At 46.8% G+C, this 13,563-nt stretch overlaps 1 long non-coding RNA gene across 1 annotated transcript in view; it reads right to left on the bottom strand.

The window, feature by feature from the left end:
* Positions 1 to 4,264: 4,264 nt before the first annotated feature.
* Positions 4,265 to 13,563, bottom strand: part of LOC130680024 (uncharacterized) — a 48,295-nt gene continuing 38,996 nt past the window's right edge. The window contains exon 3 of the long non-coding RNA XR_008993022.1: positions 4,265 to 4,939. This is a non-coding gene — a long non-coding RNA (uncharacterized LOC130680024). The remainder of the gene's footprint in view (positions 4,940 to 13,563) is intronic.

The following is a 13,563-nucleotide window of genomic DNA, read 5'->3' as shown; positions in this document are numbered from 1 at the left end:
ACAACAAGGGTATGAAACTAGAAATAAATTACACAAAGAAAATGAAAAAGCCTACAGACACATGAAGACTTAACAACATGCTTCTAAATAACCAACGGATCAATGACCAAATAAAAACAGAGATCAAGCAATATGTGGAGACAAATGACAACAATAATTCAACAATACAAAACCTGTGGGACACAGACAAGCGGTGTAAGAGGGAAGTACACTGCAATACAGGCCTACCTCAGGAAAAAAGAACAATCCAATATGAACAGTCTAAACTCACAATTAACCAAACTAGAAAAAGAACAAATGAGGCCCAAACTCAGTAGAAGGAGGGACATAATAAAGATTAGAGCAGAGCAGAAATACATAAAATCGAGAAGAATAAAACAACAGAAAGAATCAATGAAAGCAGGAGCTGGTTCTTCGAGAACATAAACAAAATAGATAAACCCCTAGCCAGACTTATCAAGAAAAAAAGTCGACACGCATAAACAGAATCAAAAATGAGAAAGGAAAAATTACTACGGACACCACAGAGATACAAAGAAGTATTAGAGAATGCTATGAAAAATTATATGCTAACAAACTGGATAACCTAGGAGAAATGGACAACTTTCTACAAAAATACAACCTTCCAAGGCTGACCCAGAAAGATACAGAAGATCTGAACAGACCAATTACTGGCAACAAAATTGAATCTGTAATAATAAAAGTACCTAAGAACAAAACCCCTGGAATAGATGGCTTCACCACTGAATTTTATCAAACATTTAGTGAAGACCTAATACCTATCCTCCAAATGTAGGAAAGGAAGGAATACTTCCAAACTCATTCTATGAGGCCAGCATCATCCTCATACCAAAGACCAGGCAAGGACACCACAAAAATAGAAAATTACAGACCAACATCCCTGATGAACATAGATGCAAAAATACTCAATGAAATATTAGCAAACCGAATTCAAAAATACATCAAAAACATCATCCATCACGATCAAGTAGGATTTATTGCGGGGAAGCAAGGATCGGTACAGTATTAGAAAATCCATCATCATCATCCATATCAACAAAAAGGACAAAAACCAGGTGAGCATCTCCATGGATGCCAAAAAAGCATTCGACAAAATTCAACATCTATTCACGATAAAAAGTCTCAACAAAATGGGCATAGAGGGCAAGTACCTCAACATAATAAAGGCCATAGATGACAAGCCCACAGCCAACATCATACTGAACAGCGAGAGGCTGAAAGCTTTTCCTCTGAGAACCGTAAGAAGACAGGGATGCCCACTCTCCCCACTTTTCATCAACATAGTACTGGAGGTCCTTGCCACAGCAATCAGAAAGCGCAAAGAAATAAAAGGCATCCAGATTGGTAAGGGAGTCAAACTGTCCCTGTCTGCAGATGACATGATATTGTACAGAAAAAACCCTAAAGAATCCACTCCAACACTACGAGAACTAATACCTGAATTCAGCACAGTTGCAGGATACAAAACTTGGCAGCACGGGGGGAGGGCTGCTCTGGGCCCAGGCACGGGGCTCTGGGGACTGCCCGTCATCGGACCCCACAGAGAAGCCATGTGGCCGAGGCTGCCAGCAGCATCGATGCCCGCAGCTGCGGCTCCAGGGGCAGGGACGTCAGGAGCCTGTCCCATCCTCCGCTGCAGCGGGCAGATCCTCTGGGTGCCAAGTGTACAGACACAGCCCCGGCCCCTCCCTTCAGGGTAGGCCTGCTGGCCAGAGGGGCCGCTGGCCACCGGAGGAGGGGAGGCCCTGGCCCTTGGGCCCCCCCACTGTTTTTTCAGAAAGTGTTTTACCTTAATAATAAAAAAAAAGAAATGGCCTCCCTGAGGGCAGTGTGATGTGGATGTTGTCCCTGGGGGTCACCCGTGTGCAGGTGGGATGCACTCAGTGAGAGGACTGCCCCCACACTGCTCTTTCTTCTCAAAGCTCTGCCCCACAGGCAGACATCGTGTGCCCCCCGACCCACCCCGGCCCTCAAACTCTCTGACCCAGGGTGGTCCCGACCTGTGTATGCCAGGTTGCCCTCCATCCACCGTCCTGGCCCATAAGGTGCTCAGGAAGAGCGGGGCGCTCTAAGCCCCAGGCGGGCACACCTTGGCAGCACTGGGGAGGGCTGCCCAAAAAGAACCTGGGCCTTTCTGCCTGTCACCTATAGATTATGATCGGACATGAAAATCTATTGATTAGAAGCTCCGGGGTGTGTCCTCACGTCTGGGACACCAATGCACATGTAACCCAAGTACATCCCAGGGCTGCAGGGCACCAGCCTAGCACTGTCCCATTTGATGAGACACAGCTGCCTCACACATTCCAGAAATTCCGTTGCAAAAAACATTGAACTTGGTCTCTCAAAGCACCTCCAAGAGGTGCATGCCTTCCACTGGGGGGGCTTTCTCTGAGCCCAATTTCTCCACACTTCACACCTCAGAGCACCCCCCAAAGATCCCAGGTCCCCAGTCCTCCCCCATGGTGCCCCTCAGCTGCCCATCCCCAGGCCAGGCTGGTGTGAGGCCCCTGGTGTCCAGCTCCTGGGTCCTGGCTGAGCGGCCTGAAATCTGTGACAAATGGCTGGGGAGGCTGAGCGGAGGCACTTGGTTCTGATTCTCCACATACGCTCCCCCAGGGCTCTCAGGATGTGTTCACCCTCCCAGGAGGGGAGGCCTGGCCTGGAGGGGAGTTGCAGGATCAGCACAAACATCCCCTTGGGGGGCCCCAGGATGGAGACAGTCTCCAGGCCTTATGCTGCAGGTGGAGCCCCAGACTGGGGACTGGGGAAGCAGACGTGGGCCCTCCTGACAGCCTCAGGTGACCAGGTGACAGGAGGTAAAATCAGGACACCCAGGCCACCCTCCTTTCCCTGGTCCTGCCCACAGCACCCTCAGAGCCATCTGCCTGCACGATGGTCCCAGGGATGACCTCAGGCTCCCCGGCCACATAGGGAGGTAGGTTTGGGCAGGAGGAGGGCAGACGGGCCCCTGACAGGGCAGGGGCCCAGGTCAGACCTGTCATCCTGCATGGCCCACCAGCCTCAACCTGAGACAGAAGAGCTCTGGGCCCAGAAACAAAGCAGCAGCCCTGGGTCTGCCGGGTGGTCACTGGGCCAGCGGTCTGTCCTGCCCAGGGTCTGTGCAAGGGACCCAAGCTCGCTACAGCCTAGACCGCTGGTGCTGGGACACCAGGCTCACACGACTGTGTGGCCACCCTGACTGTGGGCTGCAGCGCACCTTCTCCACCCGGCGTGTGCTGGGGAGGTGGCAGGGCCCTCTGGCCGCTGGTGCGCTCCTCTGCACCCAGGCACGGGCTCTGGGGGCTCCCCGTCTTCGGGCTCTTCAGAGAAGCTCATGATGGAGTTCTTGTTCGCAGGCTCAGAGAATGAACTTTGCAAACACTGAAGGTAGGAAAGCATGTGCGAGGCTTTTATTTAGGGATAAAGCAGAGGACAGAGCTCCTGGCTTGCCCCTGCCCAGAGGGGACAAGATAGCCCCGGGGTGATGCACAGTCTAGGGGATTTATAGGCAGGTGAGAGACAAAGGGCCATCGATGCAGACCTGCTAAATGGTCCACAAATGCTTATCTTCGAAGAGACACTAAGTTTCTTATTAGTCTTCCAGATTATTTTGCCTACTTGCCATTATTCCTTGCCTACATTGCACATCATTTGATTAGGGCTAGAGGAAGAAAAGCAGCATCTGGGTAAAGATAAAGAAAAGAAGCCAGGCCTTTTATGAGGCTATGGTACATTTTAAAATGACCTCATTTAATTGACACAATGAAGACATGGGCTATGCTGCGGTCTTTTCTTATGTGCGGGACATTCAAACATTTCGGGCCAAGTTACTCCTGGATTTTTAGTTTTAATTAATCTCACACAAGAACGCTTATATTACTTTAGAGAATGAATGTGACTGATTTTGCTTAATTGTTTAATATGGAGGTTCAGTAGGGGTTTTATTCCGGAGGCCCTCACCCTACTCTGTCTGCACCCACCGTCCCTGCCTCACTAGCACTGAGGCTCCGTGGCTTCCCTCCCCAGCTTCCATTCCCTCCCAGTTCCTCCTCCAGGCTTCCCTTCTGCACTCCCCAAGCTCTCTGATCCCATGCTCGCACCCCTCTCCCCCTGCCCTCCCAGCCTTCTCCTTCCCCCACCCCTCCCCTGGGCTGGGACTCCTGTTAGGAGGGCGTTGTGTATTCTCCTGGGTTCTTGTCCCCGCCGCAGCAAAGAACTGAGGGGCAGAGACACAGCAGTGAAGTAGAGTAAAAGTTTTATTTACAGAGAGAAAGTGCACACTCAGAGAGAGGGGAGTGTGGGCTACCTCAGAGAGGGAGGCGCACTGAAAGGGTGGGGGCTCCCCCTTGGAAGGATTTATCAGGAATGTGACAAAGGGCTAGGGGTGTGGACCTGTGAAGTGGTCTCAAGATGAGACATGAAGGTTCTTATCGGTCCTCCGGGTCATTATGCAAAATTAGCTAAACACAAGAAATGCCCTGCTCTGATGGATTCCCTCCCAGAGAGCAGCTTCCTGGTTGGGGAGCATATCAGTTAAGACTGCCCTCCCTGCCTCCAAGGTGGGCTGAGTTATTGTGTGTTTGCTACAGAGTATGTTAAGTGTGGATAAAATCAAAGTTCCTGTGGCCAGGATTCTCACCTGGGCCTAGTCGGCTAGCTCACCACTCATGTGGGCAATATGTTGCTATTGACTCTATAGAAAGAGCTCCATCCAGTGCTCTGGGTGACACGGTGACACGGCTACGAGGTTGCAGGAGAGGAGAGCAGAGGCTGGAGTGGTGGCAGCGCCGAGGTCAGAGCCCCAGAGGATGGCTGTGTGGGACGGCTGTGTAGGCAGGGAGGCCCAGAGGCCGAGACCCGCTTGCTGCATTCAGACTCGCTCCGACTGGATGGGATGGTAGTGATTGACCTGCCACTGTGGAAATAAAGTTGGGTATAACCCTTTCACCCCCAGAACGTTTTACTGTCATTTCTTTGGTCACACTGAATCCATAGTGAACTTGCCCAGGGTTGAAACCCATTGGCAGTGCATTAAAAATCTTACTTCTTCACTTCCTGGGTTTTGAAATGCAATCTTAGCTTTAAGATAGACTCTTTCCTGTCTTACTGTGCTGTTATGGCTGGGCTAGCTTGCTAAGTGAACTGTCCAGTCCGCAAATTACTTGATACGGGCATGGAGGAGGAAAAACCACATATAGGTAAAGTTAGAAAAATAAGCTAGGCCTTTTAGCAGGCTAAGTGACTCTTACCATGACATGATTTACAAAACACAATAAAGACAAGGGTATGCCGAGACCTTCCTTTGTCTGGGGAATACTCAAGCATTCCAGGCCAGTCACTCCTGGCTTCTGGAACTTTAACTGATCTCACTGGAGAATGCCTATATTCTTAGTTTGCTACTTTTACCCTAGAGAAGGGACAAGCAGAAGGTGCCAAAGAGCCCCGTGCACCTTATTAAGAAGTGCAGACTGTATTCCATAGGCAATACCGGGCCCGAGAAGGATTTTGAGCAGGGAAACATGATCACTCTCTTATAGGTAGGTCATCTAGCAGTAGTGTGGGGAAAGAATTTAAGTGGGAGGCACTGAAGGATTGGGGGTCAAGTAGGAGGCCACTGCACAGCTTAGGGGAGAGACGGTGAGGGCTTGGAAACCCAGTGTGGTGGTGAGAACTGAGAGGAGATACAGACATGAGAAAGAGCAAAGTCCGCGGAACCCGGGCCTGACTCTCTATGCGCAGGATGGAAGGGGAAGGCGTCCCCTGGTCCTGGGATGGCTGGGGTCAGGTACACAGATAATGGTAAGAAAGTTGTGGGCAGAGGAAGATAACTGACTAAGTTTGGAAGATTTTAGGTTTGGGATACTTGTGAGTAACCTAGGAAGAATTAATATTGTCAAAATGGTAATCCTACCTAAGGCAATCTACAGATTCAAATGCCAACCCTATCAGAATACCAACAGCATTCTTCAACAAACCGGAACCAATCGTTCTAAACTTCATAGGGAACCACAAAAGACCCCGAATACCCAAAGCAATCCTGAGAAGGAAGAATAAAGCCGGGGGGATCTCGCTTCCCAACTTCAAGATCTACTACAAAGACACAGTAATCAAGACAATTTGGTACTGGCACAAGAACAGACCCACAGAACAGTGGAACACAATAGAGAGTCCAGATGTTAACCCAAACATATCCGGTCCATTAATAGATGATAAAGGAGCTATGGATTTACAACGGGGAAATGACAGCCTCTTCAACAGCTGGTGTTGGCAAAACTGGACAGCTACATGTAAGAGTATGAATCTGGATCATTGTCTAACCCCATACACAAAAGGAAAGTCAAAATGGATCAAAAACCTGAATGTAAGTCATGAAACCATAAACCTCTTAGAAAAAAACATAGGAAAAAATCTCCTGGACAGAAACAGGAGCAACTTCTTCATGAACATATCTCCTCAGGCAAGGGAAACAAAAGCAAAAATGAACAAGTGGGACTATATCAAGCTGAAAAGCATCTGTACAGCAAAGGACACCATCAACAGAACAAAAAGACATCCTACAGTATGCGAGAATATGTTCATACATGACATATCCGATAAAGGGTTGACATCCAAAATATACCAAGAGCTCACGAACCACAACAGACAAAAAGCAAATAATCCATTTAAAAAATAGGCACAGGATTAGAACAGACACTTCTCCAAAGAAGAAATTCAGATGGCCAACAGGCACATGAAAAGATGCTTCGCATCGCTAATCATAAGAGAAATGCAAATTAAAACCACAATGATACATCACCTTACACCAGTAAGGATGACCACCATCCAGAAGACAGACAACAAATGTTGGTGAGGATGTGGAGAAAGGGGAACCGTCTTACACTGCTGGTAGGAATGTAAATTAGTTTAACCATTGTGGAAAGCAGTATGGAGGTTCCTCAAAAATCTCAAAATAGAAATACCATTGACCCAGGAATTCCATTCCGAGGAATTTACCCTAAGAATGCAGCAGCCCACTTTGAAAAAGACATATGCACCCCTGTTTATCACAGCACTATTTACAATAGCCAAGAAATGGAAGCAACCTGAGTGTCCCTCAGTAGATGAATGGCTAAAGAAGATGTGGTACATATACAGGATGGAATATTATTCAGCCAGAAGATGAAGAGAGATCCTACCATTTGCAACAACATAGATGGAGCTAGAGGGTATTATTATGCTCAGTGAAATAAGCCAGGCAGACAAAGACAAGTATCAAATGATGTCACTCACCTGTGGAGTGTAACAACAAAGAAAATAAACCTGAAGGAACAAAACAGCAGCAGACTCACAGAACCCAAGAATGGACTAACAGTTACCAAAGGAAAAGGGACTGGGGAGGATGGGTGGGAAAGGAAGGATAAGGGCAGGGAAAAAGAAAGGGGGCATTACGGTTAGCATGTATACTGGGGGATGGGCACGGGGAGGGCTGTGCAACACAGAGAGGACAAGTAGTGATTTTACAGCATCTTACTACGCTGATGGACAGTGACTGTGAAGGGGTATGTGGGGGGGACTTGATGAAGGGGGGAGCCTAGTAAGCATAGTGTTCTTCATATAATTGTAGATTAATGATACCAAAATAAAATTTAAGAAAAAGCACCTACTATGCACCAGGACTCATCTAGGTAGCAGTTTTCTCTACACAGACGAATGCGTCCAAGATGAACGGAATTTGCAGAATGAACGACGTGGTCACAGGTCAAACCATGTTCTCCAAATCAACTTTACCAATAATAAAGCTGACTGAAAAAAATTACTCAATTAAGGATTTCCAGGGGGATGATATATCCCTGTTCTTTACTTTTGCAGAAGTGTTTATCTAGTTTATCTCTGGGCTAAGAATCACAACAATTCCTGTGCATCTTAAGGCTGGGTTGACATGTCATCATAAGCATTCTGAATGACAGGTGCCAATGTATGTGTGGAGGTATTGTGTGTTAAGGAAATAGATTGTTGAGTGGAGGCTTTTAAATATTTGAAGAACATTATCACACCCACACTTAAGCCCAAGCTCCAATTTCAGAGCTAGCTGGGACCGTTTGATGGTTAATAGGTATGATACCTGTAGTATACTGTACTAAGGCACAGAATCACATGACTACAGCATAGTGTCAGGGTAGTATAGTATAGTATCGGGGATGACTTGTGTTGGAATTCATATGAGTGATAAATAAAGTTTTATTTGCAAAGCCACCAGATTATCCGTTACCACTGCATAAACCCTCAACAGCCCTATGAGTTCGCATTATTTATTGCCTTATGTACAGATGAAGAAACTCAAGCACAGGCAGTTTAGGTAACACATCCATGTTCACCCAGCTGGACAGTAGGGGAGCTGGGATTCAAGCTCAGGTTGACTGAGTCCCTGCTTAAATTTAACATCACTGAGCTTCCAGCTGGCAAATGACTCCTAAAGATTACAAAAGAAGTTTTAAAAATCAAGGCAAGGAGGCATAGCACGGTGGTGAGAATTCTCCTGCTTCCAGCTGGTCACAGTTAGCCTTGGGCTGGTCACTCTGAGGTCACAGGTGAAACAAGGTCAGAGGTGTGACTAGAAGCCCTTATCCTGGTGTTGAGCAGGTGAGTGAGATGGGGAGGGGATGTTTTATGCAGTTTTGCAAACCGGCACAATTAAGCCAGAAAAGATGGAATCTTCTGTTTTGCCCTTCTCTTTTATCTGAATCCCTGCTCCTCCTAGATCCAGTAAAGCTGGCCTGAAGTTCCAAGAAATAGACTTGAAGTTTGTGGATAAAATGAGGGTTCCTGTGGCCAGGATTCTCACCTGGCCCTGGCTGCCTGGCTCACTGCACACCTGTGGGCAATACGCTGTTGACTCTGCATAAAGAACTCCGCCCAGTGCTCTATGTGACATGGTGGCAGGGCTGCAAGGCTGCAGCAGAGCAGAGCAGAGGCTGGAGAGGTGGCAGCACCAAGGACAGAGGCCCAGACGACGGCTGTGCGGGACGGCTGCGTGGACAGATGGGCCAGAAATAAAGTTGGGTTTCAGCCCTGGGCAAGTTCGCTATGGATTCAGTGTGACCAAAGAAATTGCCAGCAAAATGTTCTTGGGGTGAAAGGGTTATGCCCAACTTTATTTCCAGGTGGCAGGTCAGTCACTAGAATCCCGTTCACTCAGAGCGAGTCTGCCTCTGGGCCCCTCTGTCCTCACAGCCGTCCTCTGGGCCTCTGTCCTCTGCTCTGCTCTCCTGAGGCCTTGCAGCCCTGCCACTCTGTCGCTATGTCTTTGTTTTCTTTTCTTTTCCGTGTGGATGTCCCGTTGTCCTAGTACCATTTGCTTGAGACTCTCCTTTCTCCATGAATGGCCTTTCCATACCTCTGGGCTGTCTGTTCTGTTCCACGGGTTTGTTTCCTCTTCGGCCAGCGCCACTCTATGGTAACAGTAGCTTTAATAGTAACATTTGAGGTCGGGTAGTTATCAGTCCTCTGGATTTGCTTTTTGCCTTCAAATTGTGTTGAGTACTCTGGGCCTTTTGCGTTTCCTTCTTACTGTTTGTCTCTTCTTATTTGTGTATGTAAAATGTGACATCATTATAATACTTTTTTTCTTTCCTGACTTCATTTTTAGGAAGATTTCGATGTGGATCATTTTGTATCTGGCGGCAGGAAGCACGTCCAGCTGGAGGAACTGAGAGATGACCCGGAACTCGACGATGAGCTTCTTAAGACCGCCATGGTCGGACTCATCAACAAGGACTATGCAGATTTTGTTAACCTTTCAACAAACTTGGTAAACCTTTAATCCACAGTTCCTACCTGTCAGTATATTTACACACACACACTTCTTTCTTGCTCATTTGCTCTTAAAAGTGCTGAGTGTTTTTAGAAACCTTTCGGTTGATTTTTCCCCAAACAACTTGAACAGATTACTAATCTCAACAAGAAAAGAACTAATCTTTTTGATAAACATCTTTTGTCTTTAGTTTTTTTACTCATTTCATATGGTTCTTGCTTGATTTTTATTATTAAATATTGAAAAGTGAAGTACAGTGATATGGGTGTGTGTTTGTGTTAGTTGCTAAGTGATTACTATGAAATCTCACTGGTTAGGCTAATTTGCAAGAAAAATAATCAGGTTTTCCTAAGGAAATACTTAGTTAACTTTGAGGTCTATGTGCTGCTAGTCAGAGCTAGGTTGAGGGAACATTGTCCAGTATTGATCTTTAGGAGACCTGGTTTTATAAAAACACAAGAATGGTTTGTAAAAATCATTTAGAAATGCTTGAGTTTTAATACTCACAAAAAGTCTTCTTGTTCATATTTTATTTTGTTTTTAAATCGATTTGTCAATTGGGAATTTCAAGAAGCATGACAGTTAATGAGCCATATTTGCTTTCGGGAAATATACCACTAAGATAAATGTTCCAGTAGGATTAGGGACCCAGAACATTTCATTTCTGTTCTATTAATCTGAAATTTTTCTCAAGGTTTACAATAATGTTGAGAGATACAGCCCATCAGACTTTCACAACAACTGGTAGAGTATCCTAAATTGTGGGCAGATAGCTGTTCCTCACCCGTTAAAATTCTTCAATTTCATGTAAATCTTCATCCAAAGACAAATTGCACATGAGGAAGCTTTCATGCCCTTATTTTTATAGTCTAGTGAATATTAACAGTGTTTCCATATTCTATGAGTAACACCTGTGGCAAAATAACATTTCTGCTATTTAGCTGATTAGCAGGATGTGGCTGCACAGAGAAGAACCTAAGTCTAGTACACCTTGGTCATTAAGCAGATCCTGCACTTACCCCTTGCTGTGATGTGCTTGTGGCAACATGATTTTGCCTTTAGGTCGGCATGGACAAAGCCCTCAACCAGCTCCCTGCGCCTCTGGGACAGTTACGAGAAGAGGTTCTGGTAAGTCACCAGATAATATTAAACAGTCTGTCATAAAGCATGGCGTGCCCGGTTGTCTTCTCCAGGAAGAATTCCTTTTTTAATCTGCTAGGTAGGTTTGTTGTTTTGTAATGGTCCCTGATTGTAGTATTCACCTTCAAAGAAGTTGTCAACTTCCTACAGTCAGACACAAAACAAAACTAAAAAGTTCTCTGTTTTTTGTTACAACTTAGGAAACATATTTGATTTGAAAATGACAGATTCTGCCAGTAGATGGCTTAAAATGTTAGGGGAAGACAAGGGCATTTCCAAATTCAGCTTGCTTCAGCCGCCTCACTCATATGTAAATGGTCTCCAACTTATGAATGGCTTGTATCATAAAAATTTGTAATTTTATAAGTATTTTCCCAAATAATGTTTTAGATGTGGTTAGATTCCTAGGCCAGTTCACAAAAGCTGTTTAACATCTCATGTATCCAAGGGATAATAAAATGTAATGCCTAATAAATGTTACATTTTAATGCTCCTCTGGGAAAATGTGCTGCGGAACCCCCACCTCTAAGCCCTTGGGAAGCGAGACTCCTCCTGGAAGAACAGTAGGGGGGAGTTTGGGCATCACTTCCAGCAGAAAATCATGTTGCCCTGTCCTCCCCCGGTGTCCTGTCTGGCTCAGGCCTTGGACGCCCCGTCTCGAGTAGTTGCGATGCCCTGCCATAAACGTGGTGCACTGTACCCCATTTCCCATGTGTATCCCCACTAGACCACACCAGCCTGAGTGGCCTCTCACACACAGCCCCTAAGACAGCGCCTGGCACCTTGTAATTGTAAGTAAAGACACAATGCATGGATAAAGCTGGAAAGAAAAACGAAAACGCAGAATAATAAATGTCAATTCTGAGAAATCCAGAAGAGGGGTATGCAGAAAAGATGTCATAAAAGAAGGAAGTTTTGAGCTGTGCCTTGAACTGGCACATATTTGTGAGTGTTTACGTCTTGTCTGAATGTCACAAAAGCCCGTTCATGTGCTTTTCCTTGGAATGGAACAGAAGTGGTTTGTGGCCCGCTGCTGGACCCCACAGCTGGACCCAAACAGCAGCCCGTGGGTGGCGCTCCGGCCGTCGTTCTGGCGCGCCACCCCCTCCCTTCCAGCCTGTGGCTGTGGGGTTCCCTGAGCCTCACCTTCCTTTACCGTCCTCCCTTCTCCCCAGACTTCCTCCCTGCGGGCAGATGTGCTCTGCTGACTTGTCCTCTGAACCTCCTGGGCTGCCACTTGCACGCAGGATCTGGTCCTGCCTCGCCACCTGCCAGCATCATATCCCCACCGCTTTCCCACAGTCACCTTTATAGCCACTTTTCTCCTAATCAGCTACAGACCTGCCCTCGCCTTTTGATCTCAACTCATGAAGCTGCTCTGTGAGGTTCTAAGACCCCTGGAGGATAAGACTGTTTCTGCATTGTTCCTCCTTGTGTCCTTACTGGCTTCCACAATAGCTGACAGTATTTCATCGTGTTTGTTGAACGAGTTAGTTCACCTTCCTGTGGAATGGTGGTGATTTGTCTGGTTTATTCTAGTCGGTGCCGTTACCTTTGTTTTGGCCCTGATTCCCAGTCACCTCATACTTGATGAGATTCATTAGCTTCTGGACATGTTTCTCCACCTATGACCTCTCCCATATTCTAGCCATTCTGTTCCTTGTTTCTTGATCCCTACTATTCCCAAACATTTCATGATATATCAGTGCCTCAGCACTCCCTAGTTCTCCAAATATAGAGTCCAGCGTAAAGGCCTTATCTGAGTGGAGTCCTCCTAAATTAGCCCATCCCTCTTAAATTCTGCTTCTCTGCAAGGGGAGCCGGCAGTGCACCCAGGTGCGTGCCTCCCTGTCCCTGCGTCTGGCACGCGCGGTCGTCTCCTCCTGCGTTTGCCCTCTGATAACCCCTTCCCCACCGCTGCCAGCATACACGCGTCTTCAGAGTCAGACTCTAGCCCTAACTCTTCTCCAGACTCTCCTGTACTTTGACTCAGATTATCCTTTCTCTGCCCTGACCACCTATGACATTCATTGTGTATGTATGTTTTTCTATTGGCCACTAATTCTGTGAGACCTCAGCTCTCTGTGTGTCATCGTACCCCCAAATTATGAGTATCCTCGATGGCAGCTGTGTCCAGTATTTTGTATTTTTGTCACTATCTGCGTAATTTGGAGTACAGATGTTAAGTTCTATGGAAATGAGTTACATGTATAAACTTCGTAATGTTACAAATCAATTTCTGCAGAAAATTTTCTTTGTTTTTTTAGAGAGTCTTAGGTCATCTGTCAGAGAAGGAATCCGTGCAGTAGATGAACGAATGTCTAAACAAGCGGACATTAGGGACAAAAAGGTCCGCACCAGTGTCGCATGGACTCCCTGGAGCACCTGGGAGCCGGGGCCCACGGTCCGGCCGGCGCCTCCAGGGCCTTCGCGAAGAGGGAGTGGGTGCCTCTGGGCTTGAGGCATCGGGAGGAACACCTACCCATCCAGAGAGCAGGTTTACATTCAGGTTGAGAGACAGGCAACTAGCTGGGTCCCAAACACAGAAACAGCCTCAGCTGATATTTACAAGTTCTGCAAGTTCCCCTCTGCCGCCTCCCCTCCCCGCT

This window comes from Manis pentadactyla, chromosome 12 (assembly GCF_030020395.1).
Source record: "Manis pentadactyla isolate mManPen7 chromosome 12, mManPen7.hap1, whole genome shotgun sequence".
Lineage (NCBI taxonomy): Eukaryota > Metazoa > Chordata > Mammalia > Pholidota > Manidae > Manis > Manis pentadactyla.
Note: the sequence above shows the minus strand (reverse complement) of the source record. Positions and strands in the feature narration are given on the sequence as shown.